The sequence below is a fragment of the Polypterus senegalus genome, chromosome 5, assembly GCF_016835505.1.
Source record: "Polypterus senegalus isolate Bchr_013 chromosome 5, ASM1683550v1, whole genome shotgun sequence".
Lineage (NCBI taxonomy): Eukaryota > Metazoa > Chordata > Cladistia > Polypteriformes > Polypteridae > Polypterus > Polypterus senegalus.
This window is the reverse complement of record NC_053158.1, coordinates 145,573,428-145,601,095: the sequence shown is the minus strand read 5'-3', so window position 1 is coordinate 145,601,095 and position 27,668 is coordinate 145,573,428. Positions and strand designations below refer to the sequence as shown.

General features: G+C 39.7%; 1 protein-coding gene and 1 long non-coding RNA gene across 2 annotated transcripts in view; one reads left to right on the top strand and one right to left on the bottom strand.

Moving 5' to 3' along the window:
- Positions 1-1,859, bottom strand: part of LOC120529558 (leukocyte elastase inhibitor-like) — an 80,627-nt gene extending 78,768 nt beyond the window's left edge. Inside the window, exon 1 of the mRNA XM_039753455.1 lies at positions 1,761-1,859. The gene's annotated coding sequence lies outside the window, so the exon portion shown is untranslated. The remainder of the gene's footprint in view (positions 1-1,760) is intronic.
- LOC120529559 lies at positions 137-18,530 on the top strand. Its single transcript, XR_005633770.1, has 3 exons — positions 137-176; positions 2,543-2,606; positions 18,501-18,530. It is a non-coding gene; the product is annotated as an uncharacterized LOC120529559 (long non-coding RNA).
- The last annotated feature ends 9,138 nt before the right edge of the window (positions 18,531-27,668 follow it).

Here is a 27,668-nt window from a genome sequence, read left to right as displayed (position 1 = left end):
AAGTTTTGATGGTATATTTAAACTGTGTTATTAAATCGAGCTGACGTATATGAGAGGGAAGAGAATTCCCGAGTTGAGGAGCACTACGAGAGACGCTCGAGCTCCCATAGCACTGAGTCTGACGTGTGGTACAGAAAGTAGAGCTGCAGATGAGGATCTGTGTGAGCGAGAGTAGTGTAAGTCTGTAGGAGATCAGTGAGGTTGTGGAGAGCTTTAAATGTTAAGAACAGTATTTTGCATTGTATTCTGTAAACGGGGAGCCAGTGACGTTGAGAGAGAATAGGTGTAATATGTTCGGTGGATTTAGAACAAGTTATTATCCTGGCAGCAGAATTTTAAAGAAGTTGTACGCGATGGATAAGTTTTTGTGGGATGCCGGATAGAACAGCATTACAGTAATACGTGAGGTGACTGTGTTGCGTAAGAACAGAACGTCTAGAAATGTTTCGGAGATGGAAGAAGGCAGTCCGAGAAATGTTACTTATATGGGAGGAATTATTTAATAATAATAATAATAATAATAATAATAATAATAATAATAATAATAATAATAATAATTACTGTTATTATTTGATAATTGCCATTATTAGTGTATAAATGGATAGAAATAATTGCATGTAAACGATTCGCCAAAATATGTTTTATGTAAACGATACTGTTTTAAACGTTATTGTTTTTTCATTAGAAAACCCGGTTTCCTCGTCTACCAGTATTAGTTTAAATGGCACTTTTGCCACTCGCAATAGGGCGGACGCGCTGACGCATCGTGTCGACTGGGCAACACAGTGAATGCGGCGTCTGTCTATATATGTCTATGGTCACGGCAACGAAGAACAAAGAATTATGGGATATCGAATTGCACAGCCCCGCCCATTGTCCCGCGCTAAATAAAATATATTTGCATATTGAGAACTTGAAAATGAAAATGTAAATTCAGTGAGCAGCAGGTGGCGCCTGTGCTTATTTACGTTTTACTATTCATTTTTGCAGCTTCATTGCTGTTCAAGCTGAAAATAAAATTGCAAATAGTGTTCTTTCATTTTATTTTTAGGTTTTCATTCATTCTTGCGCTTAGACTTCGAATAATAAACGGCAAAAGAGAGACTGCATTTTCATTTCATTTATGGCAGAAAATACCACACTTAGTGTTGTTGTTGGGTCAAAGAAAAAATACAGTACAAAGCTAAGATTGGTAAATTGTAATTAAAATGCACCAAGCTTTTGCGTAGGTTATGTTGGATTAATTTAGCGTTTTTTAACTTTGTTTTCAAGATTTTCATCATCAAAATGATTTTCATTCTTCTTCTTGTCCAGGTGTTCTGGTTATTTAACCCATTATTTACTAATGAGCACGTCATCTGGTGATGATGTCAGCTGCAGTCTTTAAGTAATTTTACTGTTTGGCTGGGATTCTGCTCTGCTCGTTATTTGTCATTGTACTGGGTTAGAAATAACGGACCAAACTATACAGAAAAAAATAAATGAAAGGGAAAGCAACAAAAGAGAGCTCAGCATTTAAAGCTATAGCAAAACACATTTGAAAAATGTCTTATAAATGAAAAAATCATACCGCTGTGCTTTTCTGAATACAGAATAAGAGAAGGGAATATAGAGCGTCTAATTAAATAAATTAGATCGACTCGAAACAAAATGACTCACTGATTGTAAGACTAGTTGGGGAGGAGAGGGGGTCTGCAAAAAAGTTTGTTAACATAAAAAACAAGTAAGCAACAAACAACGTGTATAGTTTTAAAAGGTACCAGAGTATTGGGTCTTCACAAATGCCCAGTCTCTTTGCTTCGAGTGCTCCGTGCTGTGTTCTCTCCTGTTGTAGCTCTTGCAGTCGATGTGCGGTGCAGCTTGAGAAAAACAACCACGACCGTCACATGGCACTATGCCAGTGGTGCATGGCGTCTTCCCATAACTGACGACAGTTGCGAGAAACATTTCTGAAACACAGTATTTCTTTCAGATGTCTTAGGCCTTATAGACGATTTTAAAACGTTAGTGTAACCTTTTAATAACCATGTACGAGCCCACAGCTGTACATCAATCTCAGCAGGCAAGAAGGGCGATACGATAAGGTTCACACTAGCCATTTGGTGGCAGTGTTTTAAAAATAAGCAGTAAAGTGTCAAAAGTTAAAAAAAAACCTTAATGTAGAATCGCAATGTGGGAGGAGCACTCGTCAACTGTGTTCTTTTAGGAACTAGTCAGGCATGCTTTTATTTTGCGAAACTGATTTAGCATCATTAAAATTTTGGCTGTTTTACAGCCAGATACCCTTCCTTACATTAACCCGGTCTATTTGTGCAGGCCTGGAAGCGGTATTCTGTCGAATCACGCAACATACCGAAATGCACGTGCAGTATTTATTCTAAAACCAACAGTCAATAAATACGTTACTTAAAGAAATAAATGTAATTAATTGAAAACAGACCCTCTAACATTATTATTTGACGTTTATGCCATTAGGAGCAAAGATATCCAATGCCTCAATCCAATGCCTTCCCCAGTTTAATCTCCGTTTTTTTTTTTCCAGTATTGTGATTATAAATCGAACTTGATTGGTTTGTACAACCATAGAAAACAAACGTTGGCTTATGGTGAGTAATACCATAAAAATCTTATGTTCATTTCACCATTTTGACTTTCAGATGTTGTATTATTGTAATATTTCCCTCTACTTACCCTATATCTATTTTCTTCAAGAGTAAGTGTACTAATCAGATTCGTTACTGGGTAGATCCACTGTTGCACCTTAAGATTAATACATGCATACATAGCAATACGCATACACACAGAAACTCAGTAGTGCCCTATTAATGACACACACACAGATGGTTAACTTCTAGCATTTTAAACCACACAAGTGCCTTAGGAATAACACTGCCTGTCATTGTCTCAGCACTTCATGAGATTTACTTATTATTGGCACTGTATCAAAGGACCATTTTATCTTTAGTATGTTCAGGACTTATAGTGTTCACTTCGGATCAGGGCACTGGCAAATGATGCAGAGAATTCCACACAGCAGCTTAGATTGAAATTGAACTAATTTATTTGGAGATATACACCTATATTCAAATAGGTATAGGTGTATTTGTATGTGTGGTCTACAATAAAAAAGAATACATAAAACTTATTGATAAAGTACCCAAAGTCTACTAGATGGCAGTATTACTGAAATTAAGCACTAGCTTACCAGCAGTATAGAATCCAAATCAAAAACGTAATCAGTACATGTAAACGATTTTACATCTTAACATATAAAAACATTAAATACAAGTAAATGCAAACGAACCCACCTCTTGGCATCAACGCACACTTATCTTAACTCGGTACACTACTGATTCTTACTTATATCAAACAAATGCGGAATTGACTATTGCGGCACTCATGCACCTTCTTCGCTTTTTTAACATCCCATAATAGACACTCTCGTGCATGCTGGGAGGTGCACCTTTAAATGTGATCCTTGTCTCTTTATAATTGATATCTCTCTAACATTGCCGCCCCCAAATATGCTATGCATATTTGCTATTTATTTCAAACAGAAAAAAAAAAATATGAAACTTCTGATTTATTAGTATCAGAGTCCTGATGTTGAATGTCCGGAAGGGGAATAAGACGAGCAACAGGCCTAGTATAGAGCCTATCCTTCATCTTCACCTCTACAGCTCTTACATGACCATCTGGGCTGGGGAAGGTTCTAACAATTCGGCCTATTAACCAAAGTGCTTGAGGAAGCTGAGGATCAACGAGCATGACTACCATTCCTTCTCGTAGGTTTTGAGGCTCCTTATGCCACTTCTGTCTGGCCTGTAAACTGGGTAGATAGTATTTGACAAAACTTGACCAGAATTGTTCAGTAAGCACTTGACTCTGTCTTCATCTCCGCCGCCCCATCAGCTCATTTACGGGATAGACAACCTGTGGTAGAGAACTATCAGGCTGCCCCATCAGCAGGAAATTAGGTGTAACTGGGTCCAAGTCGGCAATGTTTGATGACACATACCCAGAGGCTTACTGTCAAGATTCCCTCTATTTCGATGAGAACAGTTTTAAGTACTTCTTCAGACACCGACTGTGAACCTATTGTAGTGTAAAGGGCCTGCTTCACAGACCGAATTTCTCTCTCCCATGCACCACCAAAATGTGGTGCTCCTGGTGGGTTAAAGCGGAAATTGATTTTTTGCTTTGCAAGCAATTTCTGAAGCTCTGATCTAAGGGTGGAAAATGTTTCTCTTAACTCCCTCTCTCCACCATGGAAATTTGTGCCTTGGTCAGGCAGTAGCTCGTAGGGTGTGCCCTTTCGAGCTATGAACCTTCGGAGTGCCATTAGGAAGGAATCTGTGTCAATATGAGAACATCCAAATGCACACATCGGGTAGTGAGACACTTAAAGATAATGGCCTACCTATCTTAACCTGAAACGGTCCAAAGCAGTCCATGCCAGTGCTGAAAAAAGCAGGTTTTTGAAGCCTCAATCTTGCTAGGGGTAGGTCTGCCATCTTAGGGATAAGGGGCTTTGCCTTCTGGAATCGTGCAAGTATGTTGGAACTGCTTCTCTGCCTCTTAAGATCCAGACATTTCTCCTTAATTCGGCAAACACTCTCTCGGGACCTGGATGATGAAGTTTGGCATCATATTCTTGAATAATTAATTTAGTTACTGGATGGTGAGGGTCTAAAACAATAGGATGAATTGATGACTGCTCAATCTCTTCAATTACGCAATCGCCTCCAACTCGGATAAGCTGACATGATGTGTCAAACTCTGGTGCTAAAGTAAGAAGTCAGCCGGTGGCAGGAACAGGCTTTCCATTCTTCAGCAACATATATTCCTCAGGAAAACTGTCTAACTGTGAATTTTGAAAGATAAGAAATTCTGACATTCGATAGTCTTCAGCAGTAGGACTGGTTTGATCACCCCTTCTTTGAACTACAGCTTCTACTAGTTCCCTCCATGTATGGTATTCCTTAGGGTTAGGAATTAGAGGAGACGTCACCATACTACCACAAAAGACACTCTTCCGTTGCTCTGCTTCAACTTCTGGAACTGTAATATTCGGCCTTACTGGCCATTCTGACTCAGGTTCATAAAGGAATAATGGGCCTTGATTCCATCTGTGTGGTACAGACAATTCAGCTAGTGTTCGACCCCGTGTGATATCATCTGCTGGATTCCTGTTGGAGTCCACATACCTCCAAGAATGGCGATCTGTTAATTCTTGGATTTCGGCTATTCTGGTTCCCACAAATACTTTAAAGTGGCAGGATTCAGACTGAAGCCAGGATACCACAGTTGTGGAATCAGACCACAGAACCACTTGGTTTATTGTTAAAGTAAGCTCATTTTCTAAGAGTTTAGCTACCTGTGCTCCATTTAATGCAGCACACAGCTCTAGTCTTGGTATGGTTTGTCGACGCTTTGGTGCAACTCTAGATCTGGCCATAATGAAGGTAAGATGAATATTACCATCTTTATCTTCGGTTCTTAGGTAAGAAACGGACCCATAAGCTTGTTCAGAGGCATCACAGAATATGTGAATCTGTCTGGTAATAGGGAATAAGTCCATATCAACAGGCGTATAACATCTTGGGATACTAATATTATCCAGAGCGTGAAGTTCTCCTTCCCATTCATTCCAGGCTCTTAATAGATCTTCAGGCAACATAGGGTCATCCCAATCTCTTTGTTTATCCCACAATTTCTGGACCAGGACTTTGCACGTGTGGTGAATGGAAGAATATACCCCAAAGGATCATACTGACTGGCGAGTACTCTGTATATGTCGCATAGTAACAGTTGTCTTCTGCACTGGATGAGACTTGTACTTGAACGTGTCTGAGGAACAATGCCACTTCAAGCCTAAAGTGGATTCTGTGGAATCTGACCGATCCTGAGACAACCAGAGTTCTGTACTGATTGAACGAACTTCTTGTGGCAGATGTTCTAGTATCTTGGGAAAATTGCTAGTCCATTGACGAAGGTCAAATCCACCATTTAACAAAAGATCTCTTAGTTTGTCTATCAGTTGCTTTGCCCTCTGGGTTGATGGTAGACTCTGCAAATAGTTGTCTACATAGAAGTTCCTTTCAACTAAGGATCGGATCTCATCCCCTGATTCAGTGTTGTCCATTACATGTCGTTGAAGAGCAAAAATGGCACAACAAGGACTACAGGTGGTGCCAAAGGGAAGTACTTGCCATTCATAGATAAGGGGGGAAATGCTACTTTCCAAATTACGCCATACAAAACGGAGAAGAGGTTTATCTGCAGGTAAAAGGCGGATTTGGTGAAACATTCCTTTAATGTCGCTACCTACTGCTACAGGATGTTCCCTAAAACGTAAGAGCACTCCTAATAGGGACGGACTGAGGGCTGGCCCAGGGAGCAGGTATTCATTCAGGCTATGTCCATGATATTTAAAGGAGCAATTGAATACAACCCGGTTCTTACCATTATGCTGAACCAGATGGTGAGGAATAAACCAAGATTCTTCAGAGGAGGTGATTGTTTCTGCTGGTAACTTAACAATATCCAGCCTCCTCCAATTTTTTAATTTCTTCATTGTATGCAGCTGCCTTTGTAGAGTCCTTTGACAGACGTCTTTCAATGCTTCGCAAACTCAGCATAACAACTTCTTGGTATGCTTGTAGACAAGGCATATCTTTCTTGCGTAACAGTGGTGTGGCATAGCGGTTTACACCATCTACCATTACCTTTATCATTTTCGCATGCAGTAGATCTATGGCCTCTTGATCTTGTTTAGACATTGTTAGGAGTCTCTCATTTCTGTAAGGTATGATGTCTGTTTGCCAGAGTCTTTCAACATTTCTGAAAAGTTCAGACATTGAAGGGGTGAGGGTAATATGAAGGCATTGCTGTGGTTGCAGGTTCTCCTTAAGTAGTTGCGCTGGACCTTGTAATGTCCACCCTAATCTGGTCTTAACTGCTGCAGGACCCCCTGGTGGTCCAAGGCACAGGTGCAATAGGGTGATCAAGTGTGGATGATCAGCTCCAATCAACAAGAGAGGGAATGCTTTATGAACAGGTTGTAGTGGAAGACCCTTTAAGTGGTTGTATCGTTGCTGTAGGTCTGCTATTGGGTATGAGTGTTCTGCCAGACTCAGTTGATCAGCTGTAAAGGCTCTTGTGATAAGATAATTCTTGTTAGGTTGCGAAACTGAAGCTATTCTGAAGGATACTGAAGCACCATGCAGTGTCTTCACATCTTGTCTAATGGTCCTTAGTATTAGATCCTCTGGTTCTCCTATCAGACCTAATTTCTGGGTAGCATCAGATAACAGGATTGTTCTCTCTGATCCATCATCAAGAATAGCATAAGTGTCTAAAACTTTATCTTGAAGTTGTAGACGAACTTTGATTATTTTAAGGAGGACATGGCTGGAGCCTTCGGGTTTATCTAGGTACAGAGTTTCACTTGTAGAACTGACTAAACAAATTTCTTCCTTTGGTGATCTATCGTTTACTTCATGCAGGATTTGAAGATGCTTCCTGTTACAGAGATGACATTTTTTCTTCAGTGTGCACTGAGCAGCTTGATGGGCTCGTCCACACCTCCAGCATCTATTTTTAGTTTTAATCCAGTTGATTATCTGCTCCTTATTAAGCTGTTGAAATTGAGAGCATTGACTCAGGTAATGCTCAGTGCTATCACAGTATGGGCAGAAAACTTTGCTCTTCTCAGGCTTCTTACTTGTAGACTGTGACACGGATGCTGATGATGTCAAAGTAGGTGACACTGAAGATTGCTCTGTGCCATGAAAGATAGTGGTCTGTCGGGTTTTAGCTCCTATATCTCTTCTGTTGTCTGGTCTGTGCATCGCTCGATCCTTGTGTCCTTTGCCTCTGGTCTGACCTTCATAGTTTTGGCACCAAGATTCAAATTTAAGCCATTTTGCTAGATCCAGAAGGGTATAAATAGTGCCCGGTTGGTAGCACATTTGTCTTCTAAAGGATGATCGCAACTCCGAAGGTAATTTGGTTAGTAAACGAGCGACATGTGAGCCACAATGTAATTCAATATCACCTTCTGGACCTAAAGTTTGGAGTAGGCCCACTAAGGCTTGTATCTGAAGGGCAAACTTTTCAAATCCTGCTGCATCACCAGGTTGAATATCAGGCGAGTCCATAACTGTGGCTATTTTGCTCAAAGCTAGGTGATGAGGTTGTCCAAATCTTTCTGTTAATGCTGCCATTGTGTCTGTATTGGGAGTAGCCAAGTTCAGAAATGAGTCAGCTATTAGACGTGCCTCTTCTAGCTTCAAATGATCCAACAACACCTGATATTTAAAGAGCTCGATGGCATCTTCTGGTAGTATGTTCACCAGAGCTAATCTGAGACAGACAAACTCACTGGGATCCCTATAACTGAAATGTGGGATTGTTGATTTTGGACCTCTATACGTCATTTCTTGCTTAATAACCCTGTGCTGCTGTCCTGTTTGAGCAGAGTGCAACATGGGAGGATAAGAACAGTGCTGTTCGTGAGGTATTGAATAGGTTTGAGTCAGTTCTAGTGGCTCCGACTTCCGAAGATCTTGATATTGTCTAATAGGAGTATGCAACAAATAACTTGGTTGTGGGGAACAATGGTTTACAGATCCATACATAGGAGAAGATTCTTCACATACGTATTGAATGCGTGGGGGTTCTGGAACCATAAGAGCTTGCTGCTCTCCTGATGGTCTATGATGAATGAAGTTTCGGCCCGTACTAGGTTCACTGTCATCAAGAGAGGTGCTTTCTTGTTTATCTGCCACTTGTCTATGCTGCGGAGCGGGTAGTGGTGGAGTATTTCGATCAAAGGCAATTTTCTCTGCTGATCTAATACGAGTTCTAGGTGCAGGCACAGGGGGAACTTGATCTTGGGTCAGTTGCCTGTGGGTTGAGGGCAGTTGTTGATTTATTTTTAACTGCTCTTGAATGCCTACTTGCATCTCCCATAAACGCCTGATCTCCTCTCTCATGGACTGTGTAGTCTGTCTTAAATGTTGATTCTCAAGTTATACCTAATAACTAAGTTGTATCTCAGTTGTAAGAAATCAGCATCTTCTGTTTGAAGTAAAGGTGTTTTCACATCTTGTACATCCCACCGATCCACTGTAGTGTACAATCTATTCTCTCCTCCATAGGAACTGTACTGACTGGTAGGAGATGAGGCTGCAAAGTGATTTGTTGACTTCATTGGGATGTAGTATTTATTGGTATATCTTTCCTTATCAGGTGATGGGCGTGCTGCATGGGCCACAGATGGTAAAGGAACTTGACCAGGATACTGAACTTCAAATTCTTTAAGATAGGCTGGTGGACGGGTCAAGCATCGAGGACGGTCACTGTAGGACTGATACTCTGACATCTTTCTTCTGTTGTAAACACACTTTCCGGCTCGAAGGACCAAATTTTGTATCAAAGGACCACTTTATCTTTAGTATGTTCAGGACTTATAGTGTTCACTCCGGAGTGTCAATCAGGACACTGGCAAATGATGCAGAGAATTCCACACAGCAGCTTAGACTGAAATTTAACTCATTTATTTGGAGATTATATATATATATATTCAAATAGGTATAGGTGTATTTGTATGTGTGGTCTACAATAAAAAAGAATACATAAAACTTATTGATAAAGTACCCAAAGTCCACTAGATGGCAGTATTACTGAAATTAAGCACTAGCTTACCGGCAGTATAGAATCCAAATCAATAACGTAATCAGTACATGTAAACGACTTTACATCTTAACATATAAAAACATAAAATACAAGTAAATGCAAACGAACCCACCTCTGGTCATCAACGCACACTTATCTTAACTCAGTACACTACTGATTCTTACTTATATCAAACAAATGCGGAATTGACTATTGCGGCACTCGTGCACCTTCTTCGCTTTTTTAACATCCCATAATAGACACTCTCGTGCATGCTGGGAGGTGCACCTTTAAATGTGATCCGTGTCTCTTTATAATTGATATCTCTCTAACAGGCACGAACAACATACAATGTTTTAAAGATACCTCAGACCTAAATATTACTTTTGGCAGAGGCAGATTAAGGTGGTCATGGTCCCCTAGGTTACTCTTTGTGCGGGCCCCCTGTTGCAGAGGATATAGACGTCCCTGCTTACTTATAATGGTTTACCAGAAAAAAAAATTATTTAATGCCATGTGTAATAGCATGCTGGAAATATTACATAGCTGAAATGCACCCACTCGGGGTGCACTAGCATAAACAAATATCCGTAGAAGGACCTTGACAGCCTTTACTATATATAGCAACTCCATAGATAAAAGGCATTAACAGTGGATCTGCAAGTTAATAACTGCTTTCAGCTTTCTAAACCAACAGGTGCAATAACGGCAGTAGTATACAGGTCACACTATATCACTGAGGCAATATCACACATATCAAATAAAACAAGCCCCATATAAATACAATACAGTAACACAAAGTAATAATGGAACAGCATCACAATCATACAGCAAATACACATTTTCCTACCTTTAGAAGATTTACTTCCTTGTTTTCCTGACAGAGATGTCAGTGAGTCAGTGAGGTTGGTAAAATCCAGTTTGTGCAGAATATCACTTTCAATGGACACCAGAGACAGGTGATTCAGTCTGTTTTGGCCCATTGTGAATCTCAGTCTGTTTTTCACTAATCCCAGTTTTGAAAATGAACGCTCCCCGCTAGCATTTGTTACAGGCAATGTCATAAATATCCGCAGTGCTTTATCTACATTTGGAAAAACTGACTGTAATTTTCTTCCTCGTATAAGATGTAGCAGTGACCTTGCTGAGATGTCCTTGTTTTCTTTAATAAATTCTCTGAATTGACAAATTTCATATACAAAATCTTCCTCTACATCACCCGCATATTTCTTCTGAAGATTAGCCGCTCCAGATAGAAGCTCTTCTACAGAGATGGAGGGAAAAATTTTTAAAAATTCTAAATGTCTGCTCAGTGTCTTTGTAGGAGTAATACCTCTGATCCATTTTGGCTACGAGTCGGTCTATGACAGCGATAAAAACTGTTGTTTTGAATTTGTCTCAGCCTGATCACTCACAGTCAGGTTCAGTGGATTCATCTGCTTGTTTTTTTTCCTTTTTCTGTGCCTCTGTGTGTTCACTTAGTAGTGTTGGGACATAGTTGGTGACATGTTCTTTGCACCACTCTCAAAGTTGTCAAAATCATCTCGCAGGCTGGCTACATAATTCATCAATGAGCTAATGAGATCAACAGCGTTACATAAATCCAAATCAACTACCTGCAGAGCAGTGCTAGTCTTGTAAAAGCATTGCAGTATGCGGTGCCACATGTTACACAAAAAGAAAATCTCTAGTTTGTCCATCTTCGCGTAGAGTGTCCTGGCTTCATCCCAAGCAGTAAGGGTTTGGTTTGGGTCATCAGCTAACTTTTGCAGTGACTATTGAATTCTGGCGTAGTTCTGATACCGTGCTTTTATTGCTAGTGCATGTGCTGATCGTCTAGTGTCTGAAAAGCCTTTCAAAGCCTCTATGCTGTGGATCAGCATTTTGTTGCTGACTGAATGAAGATTCAACATTCTTGAAATATCCAGTCAATTTAGGGATTTTCTTTAGCAGTTCTTGGTTACACTGCTCTTTCAGTCATTGTGCTTTTCATTTTTGTGCTCCGCTATCATATTTTCTTTTGGGAATTTTGTGCATATGCTGTCCAGTTACCCAGAATAACACAGTGGTGTGGTATTCACTCAAAACAAAATTAACTTTAACCGGGTCACATCTACCCAATCAGCTTTTTAAATTTAAAATGTTTCTTATTGGCCAATGGGCATTAGGGAGGTGGTTTTCCTTTATTAAATTAAAAAAATAACTAAAAATAGTTATGCCAATCTGAGGCCCCTGCACATGAAGGGCCCCTAGGCTGCAGGCTAGGCCAACCTGTGCATTAATCCGTGCCTGACTTTTGGTCTCCAATAATACATTTAAACATACAAAGGCTCAGCAATCTTGACTATAGGCCATTTATCAGCCAAGAGTGCTTTACTTAACACACTGTTCCCTACAATGGGGTGGAGCTCTCACCCTCAGCCTTAATAAACCTCGCAACACAGTGGTAATGGCAAACTTCTGGCTGCACTAGGTGCTCAAAGAAATCTACTTTATTACTTCAGTCACTCTAAACATTAAAACAAAGCATGGAAAGGTAAAAGCAGCATGGTATTTATTACAGGAATAATAATACCACTGGAACAAAGAATAATAGAAAATAGGACAGATAGTAAAGTCTGGATATTTGTAGTCTTTAGAAAAAGCTTACGTTAAAGTAAAGATGATAAGGATAAATGTTGCAGGTGGCTTGTTATCTAGCACTTGTAGTTGTTCATTAGATACTTTTCTGATGACCAGATGGAAACGGCCGCATGTTGATGTTGCTCTGTTATCTTCTTCTTCCCGATGTCCCTTTTCAGCTGAGCCATATTTATTATAAAATTCTACTGGGGGGTTTTGTAAGATGTGATTGTTAGATACACCTGATTGGCCGGCTGTCAATATGATGGAGGAATTTTGCTCAGATTCTTTAATCTTGAGTACGTCTGCTTTTCCCAAAAAATAAAACTTTTGATGTTGCTTAGTACTACTGGCATGTCTTCCTTTCCCATGTAAACCAATTTAGCTACTTGATGCCCTAGATGCCCAGGTTATAAACTAATCAATATCTTTAGACACCAGCATGTCTCCTTTCTTTGATGGAACAGCTGTTTTAAAAGTGAGGTACAACTGGGAAGAGAATATACTTTAATGTGTCCTGCATTTAGTTCATCTGTTATTGCCTTGAGCAAAATATAATGAAAATACAGAACAAAGTTAATAGATTTTGTACCCCACAAAAGATGTGTAAATATTTTCATGTATTGTATATTTCGACAAGGTAGCACAAATTGCCAGAACACCAACGCAAGTTGAGCTGGTTTAACCCACAAAGGTGGCTAGATTTTAAGTTGCTGTACGGTGGAGCAAATAAGTAAGGGAGAAATGTTGCAGGTATAGTAGTATCCAAAGAAGTAAAAGTCTTATTTGTGTGACAAAGAAGAGTGATAGGGTGATGAGTGTCAAGCTGGGCCATGGTGAGAATTTAGTTAATATTATTTGTGTATATGTTCCTCAAGTGGGCTGTAAAGCTGAGAAGTTGGATGTTTTCTGGTTACAAACAGATTAAGAGCTTAGGTCAATGCAAGAGAGAGAAAAGGTGATTGTTGGTGGTGATCTAAATGGGCATGTAGGAAAGAGTTGAAAGATGACAGAGAGGGTAAATGGAAGGTGAAGAAGACTTCTTCATTGGTGTCCGATGTCACTCCTTTCAACGAGCGTATTATGTAACTCAGTTTAGGGCACCGACTGCGGTGAGTGATGTCACGGCGAGGGAGACATTTTATTCACAGCTTTGCTTGGTGGTTGATGGGTGCCCACGAAGTGACACTCCTCTGGTCATGGGTGACTTCAGTGCAACCACTGGCACTGACAGGGCTGGCTATAAGGATTGTCTCGGTCCCCATGGGTCTGGTGACCGTGGTGAAAGTGGTTCCTTGGCTTTGCAAAAGGAATTCTGACCACAGACTTCTTGTTGCTACTCTTAGGATCCAGCTTAGGTCCAGTAGGTTACCGCCTACTAGGAAAATGAGCCTGGACTTGGCCAGACTCAAAGACCAGGCTGTTTCTAACGAGTTTGCACTCAGTTTGTGTGAGGAACTTTCAGATTTGGGTACAACTGCCGATCCTAATGTGATGTGATGACAAGACCCTGAAGGTTGCTGAGGGCTGTGTTTGTGTTACTGGTGTTCCCAGAAGGAGGTGTTTCATCAGGATATCATTGAGAGAAGTCGCAGCGCACGGCTCAATGGCAACTCTGGTCTGTACCGGGAACTGAGAAGGACAGCTGTGAGGGCTCAGAGGGCAGATAAAGAGGTATTTGTTAGAGGAGTCTGTGAGCAAGTGACACACCATCTGTGGTCTAGTGACCCATGTCCTGCTTACAGAGGAATTGAAGCATTACGCACATCTGAATCTGTTCCTCGGAGAGTTGCAGTCAGGGCAGCTGATGGAACAGTCCTTACGGATGACACTACAGTTGTGACCCGCTGGCTACTTTGAGTAGTTGTTCAAAGCTGATCCTCCGGCTAGGACGTTGGATATCTCTGGGTCCATGGTTCTTGAGGCTGATCCTCCAATTAGCTGTGAACCACCCAATCTCACTGAGATTGCACAGGTGGTGAACCAGCTGAGGGGGGGAAAGGCTGCAGGGATCTGTGGTATCTGGGGTGAACTTCTCCAGGCTGGTGGTAAGGCTGTCCTCCTGTCATTGCAAGCAATCTTTGCTTCATTTTGTAAGACTGGCATCATCCCAACTGACTAGAAAATGGGACTTGTCATCCCAATCTGGAAAAGGAAGGGTGATCGCCTGGATTGCAGCACCTACAGGGGGATAACGCAGCTCTCGGTGCCGGGTAAGGTCCTTGCTAGGTAGGGTCATCCTCAATTGGATCCATGACCACTTGCTCACCTACCAGCAACTGGTACAGTCTGGTTTTACGCCTAAGAAGTCTACCATTGACCACATCCTGGCACTGAGGGTTCTCATGGAGTGCAAATGCGAATATCAGCAGAGTTTCTTTGCAGCCTTTGTCAATATTTGCAAAGCATTCGACTGTTAATTGAGCTGCCCTGTGGGACATCCTGAGGGTTTGCGGGAACCCCTCGAGTTTGCTGGATATCATGGCCGGCCTGTACACTGGTATTTTGAGTGCTGTGCAGAGTGGAGGCAGGACCTCTGCATTTTCCCCAGTTGATTCTGGGGTTCATCAGGGGTGTGTTTTTGCTCCTACTCTGTTCAGTGCTTGTATGGACTGGGTGTTGGGCAAGGTCATGGGGTCAAGTGGCTGTGGGGCATCTGTTGGTGAAGAAAGATTCACGGATCTTGATTTTGCTGATGATGCTGTGATCTTTACAGAGTCAATGGAGGCTCTGATTGGGGCACTGAGTGAGGAGTCTGAGTGTCTGGGCTTGTGAGTGTCCTGGATAAAAACCAAGATCCAGGCCTTTAATGACCTCTTGGGCACGGCCATCAGCAGTGTGTGTGTTTGCGGAGACAGTGTTAACCATGTTGAGAGGTTTTCTTATAGTTGTGCTTAAAAGTTTGTGAACCCTTTAAAATTTTCTATATTTCTGCATAAATATGACCTTAAACATCATCACATTTTCACTCAAGTCCTAAAAGTAGATAAAGAGAAACCAGTTAAACACATGAGACAAAAATATTATACTTGGTCATTTATTTATTAAGGAAAATGACTAAATATTACATGTTTGTGAGTGGCAAAGTATGTGAACCTTTGCTTTTAGTATCTGGTGTGACCCCCCTTTGCAGCAATAACTGCAACTAAACGTTTCCGGTAACTTTTGATCATTCCTGCACACTGGCCTGGAAGAATTTTAGCCTATTCTTCCGTACAGAACAGCTTCAACTCTGGGATGTTGGTGGGTCTCCTCACATTAAATGCTCACTTCTGGTCCTTCCACAACATTTCGATTGGATTAAGGTCAGGACTTTGATTTGGCCAGTCCAAAACATTAACTTAATTCTTTAACCATTCTTTGGTAAAACGACTTGTGTGCTTAGGGTTGTTGTCTTGCTGCATGACCCACCTTCTCTTGAGATTCAGTTCATGGACAGATGTCCTGACATTTTCCTTTAAAATTCTCTGATATAATTCAGAATTCATTGTTCAATCAATGAAGGCAAGCCGTCCTGGCCCAGATGCAGCAAAACAGGCCAAAACCATGATACTACCACCACTATGTTTCACAGATGGGATAAGGTTCTTATGCTGGAATGCAGTATTTTCCTTTCTCCAAACATAACGCTTTTCATTTAAAGCAAAAAGTTCTATTTTGGTCTCATCCATCCACAAAACATTCTTCCAGTAGCCTTCTGGTTTGTCCACGTGATCTTTAGCAAACTGCAGATGAGTGGCAATTTTTTTTGGAGAACAGTGGCTTTCTCCTTGCAACCCTGCCATGCACACCATTGTTGTTCAGTGTTCTCCAGATGGTGCACTCATGAACATGAACATTAGCCAATGTGAGAGGGGCCTTCAGTTGCTTAGAAGTTACCCTGGGGTCCTTTGTGACCTTGCTGACTATTATACACATTGCTCTTGGAGTGATCTTTGTTGGTCGACCACTCCTGGGGAGGGTAACAATGGTCTTGAATTTCCTCCATTTGTACACAGTCTGTCTGGCTATGGATTGGTGGAGTCCAAACTCTTTAGAGATGATTTTGTAACCTTTTCCAGCCTGATGAGCATCAACAACTCTTTTTCTGAGGTCCTCAGAAATCTCCTTTGCCCGTGCCATGATACACTTCCACGAACGTGTGTTGTGAAGAGCAGACTTTGATAGATCCCTGTTCTTTAAATAACACAGGGTGCCCACTCACACCTGATTGTCATCCCATTGATTGAAAACATCTGACTCTAATTTCACCTTCAAACTAACTGCTAATCTCATTTCTTTAACTGGTTTCTCTTTATCTGCTTTTAGGACTTGAGTGAAAATCTGATGATGTTTTAGGTCATATTCATGTAGAAATATAGAAAATTCTAATGGGATCACAAACTTTCAAGCACAATTGTACCTTGGCAGTGACATTCATGTCTCTGGTGACTCTTCCTATGAAATCAGTAGACGGATTGGGAGAGTATGAGGGGGGGGAGGGGGGTTAATGAGGTCGCTGGAAAGGGGTGTGTGGTGCTCCCAATTTCTGTGCAAAAAGACGAAGGTCCAAATCTTTAGAGTCCTGGTGCTTCCTGTCTTGCTATATGGTTGCAAGATATGGATGTTATCCAGTAACCTGAGATTAAGACTGGACTCCTTTGGTACTGTGTCTCTCCGGAAAATCCTTGGGTACCGTTGGTTTGAATTTGTGTCGAATGGGCGGTTGCTCATGGAGTCCTGAATGAGGCACATTACCTGAATTGTGAGGGAGCGTCAGTTACGGCACTATGGCCATGTGGCGTGTTTCCTTGAGGGTGATCCGGCTCGTAAGATTCTCATTGTTGGCGACCTGAGTGGCTGGACCAGGCCAAGGGGTCGCCCACGTAACATCTGGCTGCGGCAGATAGATGGTCATTTCTGGAGGGTGGGACTGGACTGCGTGTCTGCCTGGGGGGTTGCCAACTGGGATCCCGAGTTGTTTCGTCGTGTAGTGGGTGCAGCAACGCACTGTACCAGTGTATGCTTCGCAACTTGACTTGACTTGGTGTTAGTCAAAAAGCACACAGCAGGCTAGCAAGGTGCCTTAAGATGACTGAGTCCAAGAAGCAGGTTATACTGGAACATAATCAAGAGAGGAACTGCCAGGGAAGAGAGGTTGAGATACACAAGGATAAAGAGGAAAAGCATAGGAGGAACGCAGTACATACACATGTGGCATGCAAAAATGCCGAGCATAGGTGCAGGGAGAATGTTAGTTTTCAATTTATTATGTTACCTATGTCTTTGACAGGTAAGTCAGGTAGTACATTTAGTTTATATGTACTAAAAAATAATTGACAGTAAAACCACACTGTACATATTTTTTTTTCCAGGAGAAGCAATGCTGAGCATTGCATTACTGTGAAATTTATTTACTTTGTCATTGCTAGCCTTTTTTAACAAAAGAATGGATGATGAGTTTTGTGGGTACCTGAGGACGGTGGTGTTATTGTGTCCATATCAGATTTTAAACTTCTAGATATTGCATTTATTATGATTGACAGTAACATTTTGAGAACAAGAGAAATTATCTAGCTTCTCTAAGAAGATTTGGCGGGGAATCGTCAGTTACCAAGAAGGGCAAACCAAAGCACTAACCAGAATTCAAGTCAGAAACAATATAAGATTCAAAACTAGAAGTACAATCGTAGAATAAAAAAAATAATTATTGTTGGTTAATCCTTCCACAAGACAGGCATAAATGTTCATATATTAAGCTGGGAGTACTATTTTGTTTTTATTTTTTATGTGCAATTGTGCCAAGCCATGGGTTTGTGGAATTGTATTATGTACAACTGATTCCTGCCTTTAGTTTGATAAAATCAGCATAAGCTTTAGTATAAAACAGACATTACTACATGTATATTTTTTAATTTTATCTGCATTCTCTTTTGCTCTCTTTTAAAGGTTTACAGTATGGAATCACTTTGTATTACAAACTGGCACTTAAGCCTGGATCTGTTTAAAAAAAGTTAGCGAGGCAATAAAGAACAGTAATGTCTTTTACTCTCCCTTGAGTGCTTCTTATGTATGTGTTATATACTGTATATATATATATGAATGTGCGCTGTGGTCTTATGTTGTGTGTTGTGTAGGTACTGACCCCTACTCTCTTTTCTGTTTCTTTTTCCGGTTTCTTTGTGGTGGTGGCCTGCGCCACCACCACCTACTCAAAGCTTCATGATGCTCAAACAATGATGGACGGATTAAAAGGCAGAAGTCTACGTGACCATCATCATCATCAAGCCCTTCCGTGAGAATCCTAAATCCAAAGAGGACTGTTTCATTTATATTAGGTAGAATGCCCAGAGGGGACTGGGCGGTCTCATGGTCTGGAATCCCTACAGATTTTATTTTTTCTCCAGCCGTCTGGAGTTTTTTTTGTTTTTTCTGTCCCCCCTGGCCATTGAACCTTACTCTTATTCGATGTTAATGTTGATTTATTTTGTTTTATAATTGTGTCTTTCATTTTTCTATTCTTTAATATGTAAAGCACTTTGAGCTACTGTTTATATGAAAATGTGCTATATAAATAAATGTTGTTGTTGACATGGTTCCAGCGTTGGGGCAATTTTGTGTTGTGCATCTTGACAGTATTTTTGAAAGAGTACAGATATATACAGATATTCATCCATTATCCAACCCACTATATCCTAACTACAGGGTCACGAGAGACTGCTGGCGCCAATCCCAGCCAACACAGGGCACAAGACAGGAAACAAACCCTGGGCAGGGCGCCAGCACACCGCAGGGCGCACACACACACACACACACCAAGCACATACTAGGGACAATTTAAAATTGCCAATGCACCTAACCTGCATATCTTTGGACTGTGGGAGAAAATATAATTTATATATTCTCTATATATATCTATATAGAAGATATCATCTTCAATATGACTTTTATTTGTAGTTTTCCTCTAATGGAGCTTATAATCAAAGGTTACGTTTTTCTTTATTTTTTTAATTCCATTAATTTGCACTGCAAACATGTATAAAGCAAGGAAACTCAGTCAATGGATGGCATTATGGATTCTTTAATTTATACCATTCCTGTTTTAAGTTACATTGAAAAGTAACTTTAGTTTCAGGCTGTTATATTTGAATATGTCTGCAAAATAGGTTCAAAGCCTGTAAGGAATAAGAATATTCATACTTTTTGAGTTACAGTATATGGTCCTTTTTCAGCTATAGAGTATGCCTCAATTGTGTTTCAGATATATTTGTCCTACTTTATAAAACTGCATGGCCCCTTTAGGATTTCAGCCAACTACCCCAATTTTATTTTGATGCTTTTGGCAAATTAATTTGCATCTATTTGGGGGGAAAACAATTTGCTTTTGGGGAAAAAATACTCTTTAGGTAATTTTGCACAAATATCTCTGAAATTTAACCTTTCTTATCCTGTATTGATATGTTTCACACTATCGTGTATCCAAACCTTGTGTTATATTAATGTAAGTTCTATCTTTGGTTTTTGACAATATTGATTTATAAATAGTGTTCAATACATCTATTTTCTTTCTCAATTTATTTTCAAATGTTGCAGAAAATTTATGAACCTCCCATTGTATTCCTGACATCAGTTGCTTGGCAAAATAGTAGGTGATGTTTTATCATATTAAGTGTTCAAAACAATGCTTTTGGTGTCTTGGCAGAAAAAAATAAAAACTTAATTCCTGAAGCAGTTATAGACAACACAACAAAGATTCTAAAAAACACCATCTATTTCAAAGAAGAGTGCTTGAAGACGTTTAAGAAGATCTGAGCTAAGGAAATGCCTTTTAGAATCAATAAGGTGAAATTTTATTTACCATATAAAATATTTTCTTAAATATTTATTACATTAAAGGTTAAATAGAGTGATTTTCTTTTTTCTCTCTCTCATTTCTCATTAATGGTGGATCACTTTGTCACCACAGTTACTTTGCAGAAAACAACAAAAAAAAATTTTCCAAGTATAAATTTTAACTATAGAAACAAATGATTATGTTACCCAAGTACACTTTAGCTCTTACTAACATGACCAGTACTAAGCACATGCACTTTTTACCTTTCAAATATGTGATTTTATTTGACTGTTAACTCAGTTGGTGGAAGAAAACAAGTCCACATGATGCAGTGTATAGACTACCACATTCACTCTCTTTGTAAGGTGGATATAAGTAGAAATTTTAGGAGTACAGAGCATAGTAGCAGACATCTTGGAGTCATTTATTTCTCAAAATACTACAACTGGTATATGTAAACTGCTCAAAAAATCTTAAAGGAACACTTTGAAAACACATCAGATCTCAATGGGAAAAAAAATCTTGCTGGATATCTATACTGATATGGACTGGGTAATGTGTTAGGAATGAAAGGATACTACATCGATTGATGGAAATGAAAATTATCAACCTACAGAGGTCTGAATTCAAAGACACCCCAAAAGTCAAAGTGAAAAAATGATGCGGCAGGCTAGTCCATTTTACCGAAATTTCATTGCAGTAGCTCAAAATCGTGCTCAGTAGTTTGTATGGCCCCCACGTGCTGTATGCATGCCTGACAATGTTGGGAAATGCTCCTAATGAGACGATGGATGGTGTCCTGGGGGACCTCCTCCCAGATTAGAGCCAGGGCATCACTAAGCTTCTGGACAGTCTGAGGTGCAACCTGGTGGCATTGAGTGGACTGAAACATAATGTCCCAGAGGTCTTTTATTGGATTTGGGTCAGGCAAGCATGGGGGCCAGTCAATGGTATCAATTCGTTCATTCTCCAGGAACTGCCAGCATACTCTCGCCACATGAGATAAGGCATTGTTGTGCACCAGGAGGAACCCAGGACCCACTGCACCAGCATAAGATCTGACAATGGGTCCAAGGATTTCATCCCAATACCTAATGGCAGTCAAGGTGCCATTGTCTAGCCTGTAGAGGTCTGTGCGTCCCTTCATGAATATGCCTCCCCAGACTATCACTTACCCAGGTCAGAGTGAACCTGCACTCATCAGTGAAAAGCTCAGGGAGCTAGTGGTGGACCTGCCAATTCTGGTATTCTACGGCAAATGCCAATTGAGCTCTATGGTGCCGGGTAGTGAGCACAGTGCCCAATATAGGACGTTGGGCCCTCAGGCCACACTCATGAAGTCTGTTTCTGATTGTTTGGTCAGAGACATTCACACCAACAGTCCACTGGAGGTCATTTTGTAGGGCTATGGCAGTGCTCATGCTGTTCCTCCTTGCTCAAAGGAACAGATACCGGTCCTACTGATGGGTTAAGGACCTTCTGCGGCCCTGTCCAGCTCTCCTAGAGTAAATTGCCTGTCTCCTGGAATCTCATCAGTGCCCTTGAGACTATGCTGGGAGACACAGCAAACTTTCTGGCAAGGCACTTATTGATGTGCCATCCTGGAGAAGTTGGACTACCTGTGCAACCGCTGTAGGGTCCAGGTATCACCTCATGCTACCAGTAGTGACACTGACCATAGCCAAATACAAAACTAGTGAAAAAACAGTCAGAAAAGATGAGGAGGGAAAAATGTCAGTGGCCTCCACCTGTTAAACCATTCCTGTTTTGGGGGTCGTCTCATTGTTGCCCCTCTATTGCACCTGTTGTTAATTCCATTAACACCAAAGCAGCTGAAACTGATTAACAACCCCCTCTGCTACTTGACTGACCAGATCAATAGGCCAGAGGTTTAATTGACTTGATGCTATACTTGGATTAAAAAGTGTTCCTGTATTTTTTTAAGCAGATCATATATATATTTGAGTCTCTGCGTGTGTGTGTCTTATGTGAGTAATATGAATCCTAAAGGTTTAGACACAATCCAAGAAAAAGTAATTGAATCCTTATCCAAGAGAAAGTAGAAGAATTTCAAATAAAATAATATTATTGTCAAGAAAATGTAAAAACAAGAAAAACGACTCTTGCAAAGACCACACAAACAGTGACTGAGCTAATATTCAAACTTAATTTATTGTAATCAAGAGACAAGAGAATTGACAACTGTACCACTGTGTCAACAACAAATCTGATCTGATGAGATATACTTTATTAATCCACAAGGGAAAATTCAGGGTCATGTAGGGGAAGTTCAAATGATAAGCATGTATTCATACAATATAACATACACAGAAGTACTTATCAGCTCTAGAATGTCCAAATTGCCACTGCCACCTTTATCATTGTCCTAATTAAAATGTAGTCATAGAAAACCCTAATCTAAATTGGGACAGTACAGAAGTGTGAGGAAATTAACCTAAAACATCTATGTAATTCAAATCATGTAAAGGACACATTTGTAGAATGTGTCTCTGTGTTTTCAACTGAAAGTGACCAAATGCCTGCATCACTATCAGCCAACTTTTGTTTGGGTCATCCCTATGTTAACAGTTTTACATTCTCAGTCTTCTATCCAATCTTAAGTATAGATGATCATATTTAAGATACAGCTGAACTGATTTTCCAGGGACATCGAAATCCTAAGAGCTTTGAAAAGAAGAAAGAGAGCATGTTCTTTTCTTTGCTGGCCATCAGTGAAGGTAACATGTCTTCCAACCAACCAAATACTTTAAAATGTTCAAAATATGTTAAACAAAATACGTTTATGTGCTGTCTTCATTAAAATAACGAATAGGGTGGATTTTGGATTTTTTCCCTACTGTGATTATATGTTGTTAATTAATCCATTGCTTCAGTTTTGATTGAAAATAAATAAATAAAATGCATGTAGAGAACAAGATAGACATGCAACTTAAATAGTGAGATGTGGCTAATAATGTCAGTGTTTTTATAGGAAATAACTACATGGACTGTTTTGACTGTGCTGAATGATGAACTCCTGATTATAGATTTTCACACAGTGATGAGAAAAGTGTCATAATTACAATGTTTTGAATTATTGTTCATAATCTTAGCACTATACAAGACAATGTTAATATTTTTGTTTCCTTCTATTCAGCTTCATTGGTTTTACCTAAAATTACGTAATCAATGAGACCATTTCCTTGTAAAACCTTTAGAAAAACCTTTAACATGTTTTAAAAAGTATTTGCTAATGAAAACTGTTGTTTGCAAAATTGTACATATGCTAGCCCTTGGAAAGGGTTGACATTTGTTCATTAGTGTTGCCTCACATTCATGAGAAATAAATGTTATATTATGGAATAAAGGTAACATCGTTAGACTTTATAAACTAAACCTCAAAGTAGACCGCTGAGGAAAAAGGATTATGTTACAATAATAGCCGCTTCAATTACGAGTATAAGAACATGTCATCACATCAAATTTTCCATATAATGTGTGATGCCAATTAGTAATATTTCTCTATCTATAACATCCGTCCATCCATCCATTATCCAATCTGCTATATCCTAACTGCAGGGTCACGGGGGTCTGCTGGAGCCAATCCCAGCCAACACAGTGTGCAAGGCAGGAAACAAACCCCGCGCAGGGCGCCAGCCCACTGCAGGGCACCCACACACACAAACACACACCCACACCAAGCACACATTAGGGACAATTTAGGATCACCAATGCACCTAAACTGCATGTCCTTGGACTGTGGGAGGAAACCCATGCAGACACGGCTAGAACATGCAAACTCCACGCAAGTAGTCATTTTTTTTCTTGGGAGGCATAGTAGTGCTGTGCATAGTGCTGCTGCCTTACAGAGCCAGTTTTCTGGGTTTGAGTCCCACACTTAGTGTTTGTCTGTGTAGTCTACACGGTCTCCTCACGCCTGTGTCAGTTTCCTTTTGAAAGTTCAGTTTTCCTCCCACAATCCTCGAAGTCCATTTTTCCTCCCACAAGACTTGGCTAATTAGGATGACTGTTGATTCCAAATTCATAGTGTGGGTATGTACAGGCATGAGTGGGTACTGCCCTGTTCAAGGCCTTTGTCAACCTTGCGCCCATTTGTGATCAAGAAGGAGTGTCAGAGATACCAATATGGCAAAGCGAAAAGAACAACTAGAAATTGCAGTCAAAACAAAAACATAGTTCAAGTTTCTAAATTATTTTTTAAGGTAGCTGATTCTTTTCATGAGAGTCTTTCATTTATTAAAGTTTGGATGTCATGTAATACACACAGGCATGTTTTACTGGGACAGTTTCATGACATCCAAGTTGCAAACAATGTGACTAGAAATGGGGAGACCAGCACATACGATGGGAGAGCTCATAGAAAAATGGGAAGATGAAATGGTGTTGTGATGTTAAAACCAAAACAACATGAGAAAAACATCAATTTCTCATAAAAAAATAATTATGCCCAAAAAAGCATCTTCAGTCTACTGCAATTGAGTAGGCTGCAAGAACTCCAGAGGACAACAACTTGCCAACTTAGAATTGTTAAATGTTTTACAATTTTTTGAATACCCTGATTCTGTAATTTTTAATTGTAGGCTACCAAAAAATATTCCACAATAATATCATAAGCAGAGGTGCAACTGATTTCAGGTGTTTCATAGACGGTTTTAGATAGGGGCCAACAGGGGCCAGTGCCCCTGTAGAACTGGCCCTGACCCCTGTTATGGCCCCTGTGCTGAAGACACCATGGTTTCATGCCTTGATTATAAAACCTTCCCTCTGTCTCCCTCCAGTAGCATTTAAGCCTTCCTCAGCTCTCTAAAATATTGATTGTTTCCTCCACCCCTGTGAAACAGTGAAAAGAAGACTTCAAGATGCTGGCCTTCGAAAACAGAGAGAAGTAGTTGGATCTGAAGCTGGAAAATAAAAAGAAAATGGTAAAATGGGTAAATCCACATAGTTACTGGATGATAAATGACTGGAAAAGAGCATTATGGCCAGCATCCCAGAGTCATATTATCATTGCAGATGGCAATGGTATTTGGAGTGTTATTTAAATATAACATTTTGACATACAGTACATGCACCATCTTCAGGTGTCTGTGAAAATTACAATGCATAAATAACTTGATCCTGAAAAAAAGAAGTTAGATGCTGGTACTGTCAAATTAAGGTTAGAATATTCATACTAAAAATAAGCAACTATTTCTCTCTGCCTCTAAGGCCAGCATCCTGAAGTCTTCTTTTCACTGTTGCACAGAGATGAAGGAGACAATCAATATTTTAGAGAGCTGAAGAAGGCTTAAATGCCACTAGAGGGAGTGAGAGGGAAAGTTTAACTCATATGTATTAAAACATAAAACAATACAAATTCTATAATACTTTAGGTACTGCTAAAATACATCTGTTACACACTTACTCTTAAGTAAGAAAATGTTAACAATGCCTTCTTTTGTTCTTCATAACACTTGCAATATAAAACATCAGTAGATAAGTTATTTATCTCTGTGCAGAGTGGCATATGGACATGATGGTAAAATTACGTTTTAATATGTAGGATACACATGTCTTATACTAAATATGTAATATCAAGAGAAATGTGTCTAAATTAAGCCATGTAAATTATTAAAGGCTAATTGTGGAAGTCACGTGAAAAAACAGATCTGAAAAATAAAACAGTACTGTATAGTGTGTCTGGAGTAACACAAAGCCAAAATTAATGTGAATTAAAATAAGCAACTTTTGTTTTTTAATAGAATGCCAGCCTTTTCAAATACATTAGAATTATTTTTGAAAATATAACATTTGCTATGACAGCCCTAGCAGATAGCAATATCTAGGACGGAAATATCAAACACATGGCATTGATGTTCCTATATAAACTACTGGTCAAAGATTTGGGATCACCCATAATCTTTTATGTTTTTGATAGAAATTGATAATTTTTTTTGTAAGGATACAATTAAACTGATTTACTTTTATAGCCAGGGAATAACTAGTGTGCATAATGGGTATCACTGCTTGAAATGACTGATTTTAATTTATTATTCACATATGGTTTCAAAGCCCCATTTTATGCAATAGTTCCTTCAGTGGCCTAACATTAACTCCCTTAGCTTATCCTTAATTAGTCACATTTGCATGCTAATTGGTTATTAGAGAAACCTTTGTGATTGCATGAGCACCACTAAAACCTGTTATTTTGTTCACTTATTTTGCCAGGTATTTTCATTCCTAAAGTTCAGTTCTGGGTTCAAAATAGCCAAAATTAAAAGCTTTCTCAAGAAACATGTCAGTCTATTATTTTTTGCAGAATGAAGGCTATTCCATGTGATACATTGCCAAGAAACTGAAGTTTTCACACAAAGGTATCAAGAGGGCATACTGGACCTAACTAGGAAAGAAAAAGAAGGGGAAGGCTCAAATGGGCAACTGCATAAAAGAATAAGGACATCACATCAGATTATGTGGTGTGAGAAGCAAATACCTTAGTGGTCCTCACTTGATTCTGGGATGCTGACCTTAGAGGCAAAGTTTCAAAGAAAAAGATACAGTATATGTGAAACTGGCAAGTAAAAAGAAAAGGCTAAAATGGGCAAAAGAACACAGCCATTGGACAGAAGATGACTGGAAAAGTGTATTATGCTCAGCATCCTGGAGTCGGGTTTACTCTGTTGCAGATTTACCAAGGGGCACAACCTGTTCTGAAGATCATGCTCAAATCACTGGAAGGACAAACCACTAGAACTTGCATGGGAAAACCTGAGTCACAACTTCACAAAACTGGTGAAACACTGGCTTAGAGTATAAGACTGGCACCCATATGTATTGGTAGTGAATATAAGCTATTTATGTTTATTAGAAATAAAGCATGCAAGCTGCATTTCAGATATTATTAAGTATTCATTTAGAAAGTCCTGTACTCCGGGTGTGGGAAGAACAGTTTATTTTCTGCTCCAAATGACTGCAGGTCAGTTGCTCTGCAAATATTTTCTTTTAGTGCTTTTATTACCTTTCACTACTGCTCTGCTTGGGAGACCAAACATTGTATCTCAGAGGTGTTCATATTTATGGTCTAAACTTTTGTTTTGGCATTTATTTGGAGGAACAGAGATTAAAACATGTTTAAAGGAATTTTACTTTGAGTAGTGAGAAATGAATATCAGCGGTGCCAAGATACCAAAGACAGAAGAATCACTAGAAATCAGAGTCAAAACAAAGCCAACTTCAAGTTTCTAGATATTATTTTAAGCTAGTCGATTATTTTCATGAGTGCCTTTTCTTTACTAAGTTCAGATGCCAGGCAATGTGTGCCACTATCATTTATAAGTGCAGTGTGGTGACATTATAGCTCACAAACCACGTGAATAGCAATGGGGTGGTGGTCACCGCTATAAACAACATGGTAAAAGTGATGAAATCAGAAAAACAACATAAAGATAAATATAACAATTACACCAAAATATAGACTTGACGAATTCCTAATACAGTTCTTAAAATAAAAAAAAAATGGTATATTTACCAGATGGTTGCATTTCTTGTTGAG